Raw genomic sequence first — 15,717 nt, forward strand, 5'->3', positions numbered from 1 at the left:
TGAATAAAATCAATCTGCTTTCAGAAAATAAAATGTGATGGATTACTTACTGAACTTCCCTCCTACAACTTCCCACATATCGCTTCCATAGCGATCGTGCTTAGATTAATTACAACATGCGAAGAGTAATTTAAATAGACTTTTTTCTCGCGCTCCATTCATGAATGGAATGGGAAAAACTCAAGTAACTGTTACTCTGCTCTGACTTCACAGCAGTGTGCGGAATATAGATCTAGATTTAGATGTAAAATGTCGCGGGTTGCCGTCCAAAGGTGTAATTTTGCTGTACGACGACTCTCCGGTCCACAACGAAGTACTATATTCACACGTGGTTGGTGGGTAGGGCTGATGCTTCCTTCGGCTACCAATTTTTATCTCAGACATGGATTCTCCCCACGTGGCACCATTGTGTGGCAGAAATTTTTAAAAGTAGACGGCTTTCGAATAGGGGCGTTACCTGAACAGCCAAAAATGCCGAATTCTGGAACCGAGGTTTGCGCCAGGTAATCCATCTTTGTGAGTGTGTTGTAAGTAGGAAAGGACTAATAGCAATTATTATAATGGTCGCAGTTTGGTTCCTGGAGAAGATTACAAGTATGAGCTTTATGACTGTGCCTCATATATCCATTCGCTTGTGTTGCTGGACTTGCAACAGCCTCAACCCGCATTTTTCTAACGCTGCTGAAACTGCGCTCTACTTTGTTACGTTATTTTACGTCCGTGATCATATATATTCTAAGGAAAAAAAAAAAAAAACACGACGCTCCAGAATCCGACGGAAATCGGTAGCTGTGATTTATATCTACACACAAACAAATAATTACATTTTCGAAAAAATGGATGATTTATTCAAGGGAAAGAACTAAATGAACGCGTTGCTCCTCCTCTGGTCCTTATGCAAGCTGTTATTCTGTTTGCAATTGGTTGATGGAATTGTTGAATGTCCTCCTGAGCGATATTTGTGCCAAGCTCTTTCCAACTGGCGCATTAGATCATCGAAGTCCCAAGATCGTTGGAGGACCCTGCCTGTAATGCTAACCTTCTCAGTTGCAGACAGATCTGGCAACCTTGCTGGCCAAGGTTTGGCGAGCACAAAGACAAGCAGTAGAAACTCGCCGTGTGCAGGAGAGCATTATCTTGCTAAGAAGTAAGCCCAAGATGGCTTCCCATGAAGGGCAACAAAATGGAGTGTACAATATCGTCGACTTACCGCTTTGCTGTAAGGGTACCGTGGATGACAATCAAAGTGGTCTTGCTGTGGAAAGGAATAGCACCCAAGACAGTCACTCCTGGCTGTCGGGCTCTAAGGCGGCCAATAGTCAGGTTACCCACCCCTGTCCGGGACACCTCCAGAAACGTCTTCGGTCTGGAGTCTCATCACTGGAGTATGACTGTCTTCAGTGATGAATCTTGCTTCGAACTGAGCTCCGAGGACCAGCGAACACCTGTCTGGGTACGCCCACACCCGACGAGAGTTTCTACTGCTTGTCTTCGTTCTTCCCAAATCGTACCCTGGCCATCAAGGTCACCAGATACCTCCCCAATTGAGAATGTTGGAAGTTATCTAAATGAATAAAAATATGTGAGTGGAAGTTCTGTTCCTGACTGTAAGATCTGAACTGTAATAACTGTAAATGAACTGTCGTAATGAAACTTATACTGTCGTAATGTGAAGGCAAAGTTGCACTATAATAATTGTTAATTGTAATATAAATGGAAGTCTTTCATACTGTAAAAGTTAGCAATCTGACTGCAAGAATTTGGAACAGTATAAACTGCCTGAATTACAAACTTTCACATAAGACCTACGATAATTAGCTTTGGAAAACTGATCACAGATCCCACAACTAAAAATGATATACAGGGTTATTACAAATGATTGAAGCGATTTCACAGCTCTACAATAACTTTATTATTTGAGATATTTTCACAATGCTTTGCACACACATACAAAAACTCAAAAAGTTTTTTTAGGCATTCACAAATGTTAGATATGTGCCCCTTTAGCGATTCGGCAGACATCAAGCCGATAATCAAGTTCCTCCCACACTCGGCGCAGCATGTCCCCATCAATGAGTTCGAAAGCATCGTTGATGCGAGCTCGCAGTTCTGGCACGTTTCTTGGTAGAGGACGTTTAAACACTAAATCTTTCACATAACCCCACAGAAAGAAATCGTATGGAGTTAAGTCGGGAGAGCGTGGAGGCCATGACATGAATTGTTGATCATGATCTCCACCACGACCGATCCATCGGTTTTCCAATCTCCTGTTTAAGAAATGCCGAACATCATGATGGAAGTGCGGTGGAGCACCATCCTGTTGAAAGATGAAGTCGGCGCTGCCGGTCTCCAGTTGTGGCATGAGCCAATTTTCCAGCATGTCCAGATACACGTGTCCTGTAACGTTTTTTCGCAGAAGAAAAAGGGACCGAAAACTTTAAACCGTGATATTGCACAAAACACGTTAACTTTTGGTGAATTGAGAATTTGCTGCACGAATGCGTGAGGATTCTCTACCGCCCAGATTCGCACATTGTGTCTGTTCACTTCACCATTAAGAAAAAATGTTGCTTCATCACTGAAAACAAGCTTCGCACTGAACGCATCCTATTCCATGAGCTGTTGCAACCGCGCCGAAAATTCAAAGCGTTTGACTTTGTCATCGGGTGTCAGGGCTTGTAGCAATTGTAAACGGTAAGGCTTCTGCTTTAGCCTTTTCCGTAAGATTTTCCAAACAAGCGGCTGTGGTACGTTTAGCTCCCTGCTTGCTTTATTCGTCGACTTCCGCGGGCTACGCGTGAAACTTGCCCGCACGCGTTCAACCGTTTCTTCGCTCACTGCAGGCCGACCCGTTGATTTCCCCTTACAGAGGCACCCAGAAGCTTTAAACTGCGCATACCATCGCCGAATGGAGTTAGCAGTTGGTGGATCTTTGTTGAACTTCGTCCTGAAGTGTCGTTGCGCTGTTATGACTGACTGATGTGAGTGCATTTCAAGCACGACATACGCTTTCTCGGCTCCTGTCGCCATTTTGTCTCACTGCGCTCTCGAGCGCTCTCGCGGCAGAAACCTGAAGTGCGGTTTCAGCCGAACAAAACTTTATGAGTTTTTCTACGTATCTGTAGTGTGTCGTGACCATATGTCAATGAATGGAGCTACAGTGAATTTATGAACTCGCTTCAATCATTTGTAATAACCCTGTAATATTTAACTCTGCCGCTCCACTTCTGGTATACACTTAGTTCCATTAAACTTCCTCCTTCACAAATCAGTTTCCGTAACAATCTTGATATAATCATGTCCATTAAACACGTTGATGAATTGTGACTTTACCTTTGAAACATGACATTACCATTACTTCCTCTCTCTAACGCAGCTTAACATTATCTGCTGACTGTGCCCTCACGCACACCAAAGATTATATCCTGACTTCTGCGATACAGCTTTAGAACATCGCTGCACGCTCACAATCGATTCGGATACCAAAATTATACGAGACACCTATCAACGTTTGGAACATTATGGGCAGGATCCTACAGCGAGCTCGGATGTTTGACGATCTAAAGCGGCAACTGGGCAGAATCAGGCACGATACCTCTCAGGAGGACATCCAACAAATCAATCAATGCCAAACCAAATAATTGCTTGCCTAACGGTCACAACTGGACCAACGTCTTAAAGCCACTGAGGCTAATTAATAATTATTTTCGAGAGAGAGTAATGCGTTCAAGAAAATAAGTTTAATTTTGCATGTCGTTGAACACAGGGCAATACCAAAGCAAGGATATATAAAAGGAGATGGCATAGCGCTAGAACAAAACCAAAGCATCAACACATCGTAAATAACATTCTTCACAGAACAAACGTCAAAGTCCACTGTACGATTTCGTTGTGTCACCAGGCGGTTCCTTCACAGCCCAACCTTTGTAGAGCGGAGCTCCGGACACTTGTATTTTATAATTCTGCCCGCCCTGGAGCGCTTCTCTGAGAACGGTGGGTCTTCCGGTGTGGTTTCCTGCTTCTGGCTTGGCGCGTTGCTCTCTGCGGGCAACACCTCTTCATCATATTGTGTAGGCGGCGGTTCTTCACTGGTGTCTTGATTTTCTTTGTCAGCTGGTGGCCACATGTGCGCCGATTTCACTCTCTCAATGGAAACTGTTTGTCGCTTCCCGTCATGATTTATCTGCAGCGTATGTTCATCTCTCGCGAGTACTTTATACGGTCAAGTGTATGGGGGCTGAAGAGGTGTTCGTACAGATTCTGTCCTCAGCTACACATAAGGGCAATCGCTAAACTGCTTGCGAACGAATGGCGTGTTGGTGCCATGTCGAGAATCAGGTGTCGGCCGTACCTGTGTCATGTGGTTGCGGACTTGGTGTAAGACGTAAGGCATGTCGTGCCGCCCGCTGTCGCTTCCGTCGGTTCAACGAAAAATTCTGCGGGCAGTCTGAGGTTCTCTCCGTAAACCAGTACAGCCATGGATGCACCTAGGTCTGTTTGCAGGAAGTTAGGAGACCTAGCAGCACCACTGGCAACGCTGAAGTCCAACTGTCCTTATGGCACATCAGTGCCGTCTTTAATGTCCTATGCCACTGTTCAACCATGCCATTGCTCACTGGGTGGTAAGCGGTGTCGGCCGTTGTGGGCGAACGGTTCTAGGCGCTTCAGTCCGGAACCGCGCTGCTGCTACGGTCGCAGGTTCGAATCCTGCCTCGGGCATGGATGTGTGTGGAGCCCTTAGGTTAGTTAGGTTAAGTAGTTCTAAGTCTAGGGGACTGATGGCCTCAGATGTTAAGTCCCATAGCGCTTAGAGCCATTTGAACCGTTTGATAAGCGGTCGTGCGGTGATGGCGGAATCCACAGAGCTTCGCTAATTGTTGGAACAAAGTGGATTCAAATTGTCACCCTTGATCGGTTGTCACGTATAGTGGACATGAAAAACGGGAGATCCAAAAAGCCAAAAATACTCGAGCTCTGATAGTGGAAAAGCTCCTGCCCATCTTGTACGGTCCACCGATGTCATCAAATACTTGTAGCCTTCCGAAGGTGGTAGGGGGCTCACAATGTCCAAATGAACGTGGTAGATCCTCTTTGTTACCGGGGGAAAATCTCCAACTGATTTATGTACATGCTGTCCAGTCTTGTACCAAAGGCACAGCATGCATGTTGTTACCCAACCGAGGCAATCCTTCTTTATATTCGGCCAGACAAAACGTTCCGTGAGTAGTTTGATAGTTGCTCTGCTACCCGGATGACTGAGTCCGTGTATGCTGTCGAAAACCTCTTTCCGTAGTTATCTTGGGATGAAAGGCCTGGGTTTGATCGTAGATATGTCTCACCATATCTTCACATTCGCGCCCGCCGGCTGGATTAATTTTAACTGAAGTCCCGTTGTTACGTCCTGTAAGTACTGTTGGAGTTGTGCATAATTAGCTTGTGCTGCGGCTGATTTATCGTAGTCTGTGGTTTGTGAAATAACCGAGACTAGCGACAGGAAATCGGCGACTACGTTTTCGGCTCCCTTGATATGCTTGATATCTGTAGTAAATTGACTGATGTATTCTAAGTGGCGAAACTGACTTGGAGAACAGTTATCCTGCGACTTACTGAATGCAAAGGTTATTGGTTTATGCTGGGTGTACACAGTAAATGCTCTTGCCTCTACATACGGGTGAAAGTACCGGATAGCTTCATATATCGCTAATAGTTCTCTGTCGTATGCGCCCCTTACCTTTGTGGGTCTGTAAGTTTTCGTGAGAAAAAAACCCTAAGGCTGCCATTCGTCGTTTACTTTCTGGTGCAGTGCGGCTCCCAACGCTTCTTGTCTGGCATCGACTACTATTGACAGAGGTGCTTCTGGTACCGGATGAGTAATGAGTACTGCTTTTCGTAAGTCGGCCCTTAGGTGTTGAAACGCTCTCTTCGGGTCCACGTTCCATTGCAACGGACGTTTGCCATTTGCATTTTTACCTGCGAGAGCGTCTGTCAAGGGCTCTTGTATTAGTGCAGCTCATGGCATTTGCTGTCTATAGAAATTTACCGCGCCTACAATTTTCTGAGTCGATAGTAAGTCTCGAGGCTGTTCGTGTTGTCGATTACTGCTACATTGTCCTCTTGCGGGCGTATGCCCTCCGCCGTAGCTTCATATCCTAGAAACGTCACTTGCTGTTTTCACAGTTCGCATTTTGCTTTGTTGACTTATTATTTACTAGTTTAGGCGGGCGAACACTGCGGACAGTTGCTTCTCGTGTGCTTCTGCAGTCGTTGATGAGATTAATATGTCACCCAGATACGCGAAGCATCCTTTCAACCCTCGCAACACTTCATCAATAAACTGTTGCCTTGTTTGAGCTGCGTTCTTTAACCCGAAAGGCATTCGGACGTATTCGAATAAACCGAAAGGTGTTTCAACTGCTGTTTTCGGTATGTCTTCTTCTACGACTGGTATCTGGTGATAAGCTTCTTTCCGTCAATAATGCTAAAGATCGTTCCCCCAGCTAATTGGTTTGTGAAATTGTGGGTATTAGGAACTGGGTAACGATCTGGTATCGTACGTGCGTTTAACTTCCTCTAATCGCCACATGGTCTCCACGACCCATCTTTTTTCTTTACCAAATGTATGGGTGACGGCCACGGGATGTCTGATCTACGTATGACACCTGATGCCAGCAATGCCTCGAATTCTGATTTTGCTGCCACGAACCGATCGGGTGCTAACCTGCGCGGTCGTTGATGTATTGGCTGACCGGGCGTGGTGTAATTACGGTGTACAACATGGTTCAAATGGCTCTAAGCTCTATGGGACTTAACATCTGAGGTCATCAGTCCCCTAGACTTAGAACTACTTAAACCTAACTAACCTAAGGACATCACACACAGGCATGTCAGAGGCAGGATTCGAACCTGCGACTGTAGTAGCAGCGCGGTTCCGGGCTGAAGCGCCTAGAACCGCTCGGTCACAGCGGCCGGCTGCGTTGTACAGTTTTGTGAGTTACTGCGGATTTTTCTGCGACCGTGTTATCATTTACGGCGTGTGACATCGTGTCACAGTTATGCTTGCCAGCGCGGTTAAGTGTCACGTTCCGTGATGCCATCTACTGTCTCTTGATTTCGTTTAATCTGTGCATTAGCAAGATCTACGGTAATGTGCATGTCACAAAGAAAGTCTGCACCCAATATCGCCTCTTACACCTCTGCCAGAATGAAGGTCCACTGACAGCTTTGTGAGAAACCTAAAGAGACTTCGATTTCACGTGTGCCGTGAGCAACAATGGGAGACTTATTTGCTGCGGTTAATTGCATCAATGGAGTACCATCCATTCCTTGATAGTCCCCAGCACACTTACATCGGATCCCGAGTCTATTAGATAGCAACGGTTCGACTTGACATCTCTGACGACATAAAGCCGTTTGGAGGTGGTAAGAAAATTACTGACATTACTCACCCGTCCGTAGTTTGCGTCGATCTCAGCTCGTTGTTGCAGGCGCTTCTCCGTGCTTCCGCGGCCCGCTGCGCCTTGCCGCCGCTCGCGTTTGGGTGCGCACAGGGCTTGAGAACACTTTGTTGCTCTATCCGCAAAACGTTGATGGTACCAACATACCAGTCCTTGTTGAATTTCGCCGTTGGCCTTGCTGTTTTCATTCTGAAACAATTGTGAGACCTGTTGCTGCAATAATGTCACCTGTCGTAGGAGTTCTTGCATTAGGTTGTTGACGCCCGTATGCTGAGTCTTCTGGTAATTTCCAAGAATGATCGCCTATCGAAGTCGCGCGGTCCAAACGATACATATCGAACGTGCGACTGTAAATCAATCATGCAACTCTGGTGGCGGACGTTATGAGCATTTTTACGGTGGTCACTACAGCAACGACAAAAGAAGAGCGTTACAAAAATACTTGTAATTACAAAGGAAACGACTTACCTTACTCGTCGTCGGTGTTATCATGTGAAAGTCCATATGATGTGTATGCTACAGGAACAAAGCCCTTTTTGTCATAGCCGGGTAAACTCTGCCAATATCACGCAAAAATATCGATAGAGTGTCACATACGTTAACTTTTCCCTACAAACGCATGTTGTGGAAATAGAGGTACTGAAACAAGTATAGTTCGTGTCTTTGTCCTGGACGCCCTTCTCTTTTAATGGAGGACTTCTCAGATTTCCATAGCCGCTCGATGTTCTGCGTGTGCACACTGGGGTCATCCGAAGACACTAACTCTATAGAGTGGTTGACGAACTTGTGGTCGAATCCTTCTGCTTTGAGTGTCTTGCAGGACTGAAATCCGCCTGTAATGACTTTACTGCCGGCCGGAGTGACCGAGCGGTTCTAGGCGCTGCAGTCTGGAACCGCGCGACCGCTACGGTCGCAGGTTCGAATCCTGCCTCGGGCATGGATGTGTGTGATGTCCTTAGGTTAGTTAGGCTTAAGTAGTTCTAAGTTCTAGGGGACTGATGACCTACGCTGTTAAGTCCCATAGTGCTCAGAGCCATTTTAACCATTTGACTTTACTACCAGGCAGTATGAAGTGCTTTATCAGACGCACTAAAATGAACCTGTCTCTGGACGATATTGTTAAAACGAAACACTTACGGGCTCTCGTTCTATTCCACCGAATACCCAAATGTGATCGATTTCACTCTTTGAAGGTCGTCCTCTCTGGTTCTTCTTTTTTGCTATGTGAGATTCGTCCACTTCAACAACTTTACTCGGTCCAACAGTAGGGTACACTGTCGTTCATCACTACCACGTAACTATATTCTCTGCAAAACCCGAAATAGTCGCACACGGTAGTAGCAGATAAGTCAGTTTCCGATGCTGTTGCTTGCAAGGTTTAGTCTCGAATCCAGCAAGATATATGAATTACGCTGGTCTGAATGGTTAATTTGGAAGAGTCGGACCATGTATTCTTCCTGAAACTCGTTCGTTTTCCGCACTGTCCACAATGAAATTGTAACGGTATTTCAGCATTGAAACTCTTCTTACAAAGTTTTGCCTACTTCGCACCACCACAATCTACACAGTCCCTCCTTTCCTCGTCCGGCACTACTCCATATTTGCGACAAAAAGTGAAACAATTTTCTACGCTGGATAAGCAAGGAATTAGTTTTATCCATGTGAAAGAATTCGCCGAAGAAACGTCAAGAACATACATCCCACTCACTACCTATGTAAATCGTCTGGGTTTCTCTAACGACTCACAAATAATTCGCGGCGTATGTAATTTAGAGCAACTAAGGGAACCGGGGAAAACAGATAAAATTGACAGTCACAAATAATTGATCATAACGTCCGCCACCAGAGTCGCATGATCGATTTACAATCGCACGTTCGATATGTAGCGTTTGGGCCCCGCGACTTCGATAGGCAATAATTCTTGGAAATTACGTCTCTGTATTGTTGCTATCATTTTGACGCTTCTTCCCCGTTAAAGATTGCCATGCTAGCCATCTGTGGATTGCCTATGGTAGCATGGACTTTGTCTGCTATCTCCAAGTGGTTCTGCATGTTGTCTTTTTCACGAGTTACTAGTGCGGCTTTTACCGTGCTTGATAACTGATCTAGCCAGATGTGTTTGGGCGACGCATCTGACAATTCTTCTGCGTTGACGATACCGTGCAAATGCTTCCAAAATTCCGACGGTGTCCTGTCACCTATAGCTTCTTCTTTAAGCACCTGCCGTATGCGTTGATTTAACGGAGAGTAATAAATTTTTCAACGCCGCGTACGGTCGTTCTGCTGGAGGTCGGAGTATTACATTTTCTGCTGCGGTCGCTGCTCTAGCATCCAGCGCATTCACCGTTATCGCGAACTTAGTCTGCTCATCATGGATCTTGATTTGGGCAAATGTGAGCTCAATCAATGCGAACCATAGCTGCAATTTGTCCGGCAGGTACTGCGGTGTTCGAATTTTTACGTGCTGCATGTTTTCCGTCGGGCTGTTGTTTTGTACGGCCGCACGCGTATTTGATGTTGGAGTAATAGGCGTCTCCAATGCTAACTTCAGTGCTTCAAGTTGTTCATGTATTTATTCTTGAAGGTTCAACAGATGCATCTCTTCATTCCTCCCTGAACTTTCTAAAGTCGCTGAATTCTCTTGTTTGAACATCGTAATTTTCTTTATTTTCAGAGTTTGGGGTCACCACTAAAGCCACTGAGGCTGATTAATAATCATTTTCCAGAGAGAGTAATGCGTTCAAAAATATAGTTTTGTTTTTGCATGTCGTTGAACACAGGACAATAACAAAGCAAAGATATATAAAAGGGAATGTATAGCGCTAGAACAAAACCAAAGAATAAACACATCGTAGATAACATTCTTCACAGAATAAACGCTGAAGTCCACTGTGCTATCTCGTTGTGTCACCAGGCGTTTCCTACAGCGTCAGTGACTTTGTCAGTTTGTGAAGCCCTTTCCCTTGAATAAATCACACAATTTTTCTGAAATTGTAGTCATTTGTCTGTACATGTACGTCATATCTACCGATATCCGTCCCATACGGATAATTCCATCGTGGTGTGTCGTTTCTCTTTCTCGGAGTGTATTTGTTCAGATATGTATGAATTAAATCGTCTCTTTCAGGGACAGAGAGGTGAGCTCATCATCAGAGGCAGTGCGTCCGTTCCGCCAGGATGGCATGGTCTCGGGAGACGCGCAGACCGCTGTGGCGTAGCGACTGACGTGAGGTGATGTAACGGCGGAGGTGCGTTATGATGTGCTGACAAGGGCACGTGGGGGGAACTGGGCCGAATCGTCGGGAGGAAGCGCAGAACACGCACCAGGGGAAAGTCGGGAGCATCGCGAAAACATAAGGCAGTTCCCAGCCGTGCGGGTCACGTCGTGTCAGATGCCCGAGCTATGGTACACTTTCGCAGACGCAGAGAAAGTTACATCCGTTTCTTTGCCCGGAACCCACACTGCCACGCAACAGCCGCGGACGTCACTCCTTTCTTCCATATTACCAAACAGCTGCGTTCGTCAACGTCTAAGGACACATCCGTGTCAAGAGGTGATCAGTATCCCCCGTCCCCCATAAGCCCACATTTTCGTTGTTCAACCAACGCGTCGTATTTCCTCTAGCTGGTAACAGGCATATTAGTGAGACAACCCACTCGAATACTAGAGGCCGGTGGTTGAAGTCCCAACCCTGCAATCCAGATTTAGGTTTACTATCGTTCCCCTAAATCGTTTGACGCAAATGCTGCAATGGTTTCTTTCAAAAGAAGATGGTCGATTTTCTTCCTCAATACGATCGCGTGCCTTGTCTCCAATGACCCCGCCTTTGCACGGAAGTTAAACCCTAATGTTCCTTGCTTCTATTACTGCCTGGTAGGGCTCAAATGTCAAGGACTTTTCAGAAATTCCCATTTCTGATACGTTCTAATTCCGAGCATCCCTTGCGTCCGCTCTTCTTTCCCCTTCTGATTTTTGTTTTAAATCGCACGAATTTTGCTTCTGCTTTTCTTAAAAATGATTGTAAACGTACATATACAGAGAAAGCCATTTAAGTTGGGAAATTAACATAAAAATCAAGGCACAAGTTCGGTTTATTAACAAAGATATGATTAATTGGCTTTTAATTGACAAAGATATCTGTTAATAGTGCACACTTTGGTACTGATTTATTTCAACACACCGCCACACAGTATTTTCAAAGGATCTTTACATTAAAGCTGATTAACATGCAGAATCACTCGTTACAAATAGCACTTAAATTAAATAGCAAAATCGGATGAAAATTCTTTAAAATAATTATAACGCAAACAGAAAAATGCCCTTACTACAAACAGATTCTAGATATGTGCCATACTCACAAAAATTGACGCCTGCAGCTACATCCTATACACCGTAACAATAAAAATAAAAATAAAGTCATTCCTTCAACAAATTCAGCCTATTGTGCTACCGTCATTCAGTTTTTCATTTACTTCATTCAGTTGACCACATTCTAGTAACACGGTTTATACCAATCGCTACTGCATAAATGTTTCCAACAACTACACTATGTGATCAAAAGTATCCGGACAGCTGGCTGAAAATGACTTACAAGTTCGTGGCGTCCTCCATCGGTAATGCTGGAATTCAATATGGTGTTGGCCCACCCTTAGCCTTGATGACAGTTCCACTTTCGCAGGTATACGTTCAATCATGTGCTAGAAGGTGTCTCGGGGAATGGCAGCTCATTCTTCACGGAGCGCTGCACTGAGGAGAAGTATTGATGTCGGTCGGTGAGGCCTGGCACGAAGTCGGCGTTCCAAACATCCAAAAGGTGTTCTACAGGATTCAGGTCAGGACTCTGTGCAGGCCAATCCATTACAGGGATATTATTGTCGTGTAACCACTCCGCCACAGGCCGTGTATTATGGACAGGTGCTCGATCGTGTTGAAAGATACAATCGCCATTCCCGAATTGCTCTTCAACAGTGGGAAGCAAGAAGGTGTTTATAACATCAATGTAGGCCTGTGCTGTGATAGTGTCACGCAAAACAACAAAGAGTGCCCGCCCCCTCCATGAAAAACACGACCACACCATAACACCACTGCCTCCGAATTTTACTGTTGGCACTACACACGCTGGCAAATGACGTTCACCGGGCGCTCGCCATATCCGCACCCTGCCATCGGATCGCCACATTGTTTACCGTGATTCACCACTCCACACAATTTTTTTCCACTGTTCATTCGTCCAATGTTTACGCTCCTTACACCAGGTAAGGCGTCGTTTTGGCATTTACCGGCGTGATGTGTGGCTTATGAGCAGCCGCTCGACCATGAAATCCATGTTTTCTCACTTCCCGCCTAACTGTCATAGTACTTGCAGTGGATCCTGATGCAGTTTGGAATTCCTGTGTGATGGTCTGGATAGATGTCTGCCTATTACACATTACGACCCTCTTTAACTGTTGGTGATCTCTGTCAGTCAACAGACGAGGTCGGCCTGTACGCTTTTGTGCTGTACGTGTCCCTTCACGTTTCCACTTCACTATCACATCGGAAACAGTGTACCTAGGGATGTTTAGGAGTGTGGAAATCTCGCGTACAGACGTATGACACAAGTGACATCCAATCACCTGACCACGTTCGAAGTCCGTGAGTTCCGCGGAGCGCCTCATTTTGCTCTCTCACGATGTCTAATGACTACTAAGGTCGCTGATATTGAGTACCTGTAGTAGGTGGCAGCACAATGCACATGTTTTTCGGGGGTGTCCGGATACTTTTGACCACACAGTGGGTATATACATATAATTTAATATCTCTGTGCAATATTTGTTCCTCTTTCATTGCTGAAATTTTCCTGCTCCCATTAATATCATTTATATCCGTAGACATCTACCCCCCATGCCCTATTCGAAATCTGGAGTACAGGGCTTTTATTAATATATTCTATGGATAAACATCGATTCTCCGCGACATTGTAAGTTCCACAAAATTTAGATCTTATGGTATGACACGTCCGAAACTGTGCAACTCACGGGTATCAAAAAATTGCATTTTTACAGTCTTGGCCCGTTCACCCCCGCCTGGACAAGTTTCTGTGGTCGCCCTTGATAATAACCAGCTTTTCAACCATGCAGTATAGCAGACTATGATCACGTAGGTAGTATCATATACACTGTGGCCTGCCATGCACACTTCCATGTGTCACATGTAGGCTTACTCAGTGATTTGCTGCAACAGCACGTAGCCGGCATCCACATACATCGGCTGCTGTCCTTGAAGCTTATCTGTCTCAAATAAAATGATCATCGTTCACAAAATTGCTATAACCAGCACCCCTGTCTTCGCTTCAGGAGATCCTCCTTCGGGCTTTTGTATCTTACTGGATACAAATACAAAGTGTTGTTTAAGAAAGCGCTAGGCAAATCGTGCTCGGATTAAAGTTCAAACTGACGCGGAATACGTTCACAACATTTACAAGCCACGACACAGCGATCAACGACTTCACACAGAAAGCTGGAAGCCGATAACTTCCAGAATGAGAGTCCTTCCTAATTAATGCACAAACAGTTACAGTTGTACTAAAATCCAAGTTCGTAATGAGCCCATCAACACAGAACTATAATGGCACGTATAGAAGCGCTTCATAAATAGTATGCGAACTGCCCTCGAAACCAGCGTGTTGGCTCACCTAAGTCACGCATCCTGATGGCTGCTTAATACCTCTGCTTCCTACTCTAGCGAGATAGCTAATCGATTCCATCGCCGTATCGCTGCTCGCCGGTGAGATATCCTCGTCGCTACTTGCCGGGAAGGCAATACAGACGTTACTTCAGATATCTTCACTATGGAACACATGAAATCAGCTCTACCCACATACTACCGCAAATGCAATTCAGCCCGAACTGAAGTCCCACGACGTCCAGCTTCCAATCTCGCCATAGAAGGATAGAGATCGTAAATCGTGCTGTGGACAAGTATGCGCCTAGTAAGTGTAAGGACTAAAAAGACCCATCGTGGATACCCCAGTGAATACGGAGATGGAATTAGTTGCCAGATTGTAGCTGCCCGTTATGTGATTCGAAAAACATCAGGGATATTTTCAGGATGCATCAAAAACTTGTCGCCAACATCATGCTTGCATTGAGGCTGATGGCTGTCAGTTTCAGTATAATTTGTAATGTGCAGTACAAATGGTACGTTCACTGTGTCAATGATGATATTTGCAGTTAACCCTTTTACGAGCGCATATTTTCGTAGCTACTCAGAAAGGACCTTTTTATTTATTTATTTATTGCTATCCTATTAGTAATGTGATCAACTGACTATATTCATTTTTCGATGATGATACATACACTACTAGCCAATAAAATTGCTACGCCAAGAAGAAATGCAGATGATATTCATTGAACAAATATACTAGAACTGACATGTGATTACATTTTCCCGCAATTTGGGTGCATAGATCCTGAGAAATCAGTACCCAGAACAACCACCTCTGGCCGTAGTAACGGCCTTGATACACCTGAGCATTGAATCAAACAGAGCTTGGATTGCGTGTACAGGTACAGCTGCCCATGCAGCTTCAACACGATACCACAGACCATCAAGAGTAGTGACTGGCGTATTGTGAGGAGCCTGTTGCTCGCCTACCATTGACCAGATGTTTTCAATTGGCGAGAGATCTGGAGAATGTGCTGGCCAGGGCAGCAATCGAACATTTTCCGTATTCAGAAAGGCCCGTACAGAACCTGCAACATGCGGTCATGCATTAGCCTGCTGAAATGTAGGGTTTCGCAGGGATCGAACAAAGGGTAGAGCTACGGATCGTAACACATCTGAAACGTAACGCCGACTGATCAAAGTGCCGTCAATGCGAACAAGAGGTGACTGAGACCTATAACCAATGGCACCCCATACCATCACGCCAGGTGATACGCCAGTATGGCGATGACGCTTCCTATGTGCTTTCACCGCGATGTCGCCAAACACGGATGCGACCATCATGATGCTGTAAACAGAGCCTGGCTTAATCTGAAAAAATGACGTTTTGCCATTCGTGTACCCAGGTTCGTCGTTGAGTTTACCATCGCAGGCGCTCCTGTCTGTGATGCAGCGTCAAGGATAACCGCAGCCATGGTCTCCGAGATGATAGTCCACGCTGCTGCAAACGTCGTCGAACTGTTCGTGCAGATGGTTGTTGTCTTGCAAACGTCCCCATCTGTTGACTCAGGGATCGGGCCGTGGCTGCACGATCCGTTACAGCCATGCGGATTAGAT

This window comes from Schistocerca piceifrons, chromosome 4 (assembly GCF_021461385.2).
Source record: "Schistocerca piceifrons isolate TAMUIC-IGC-003096 chromosome 4, iqSchPice1.1, whole genome shotgun sequence".
Classification (NCBI taxonomy): domain Eukaryota; kingdom Metazoa; phylum Arthropoda; class Insecta; order Orthoptera; family Acrididae; genus Schistocerca; species Schistocerca piceifrons.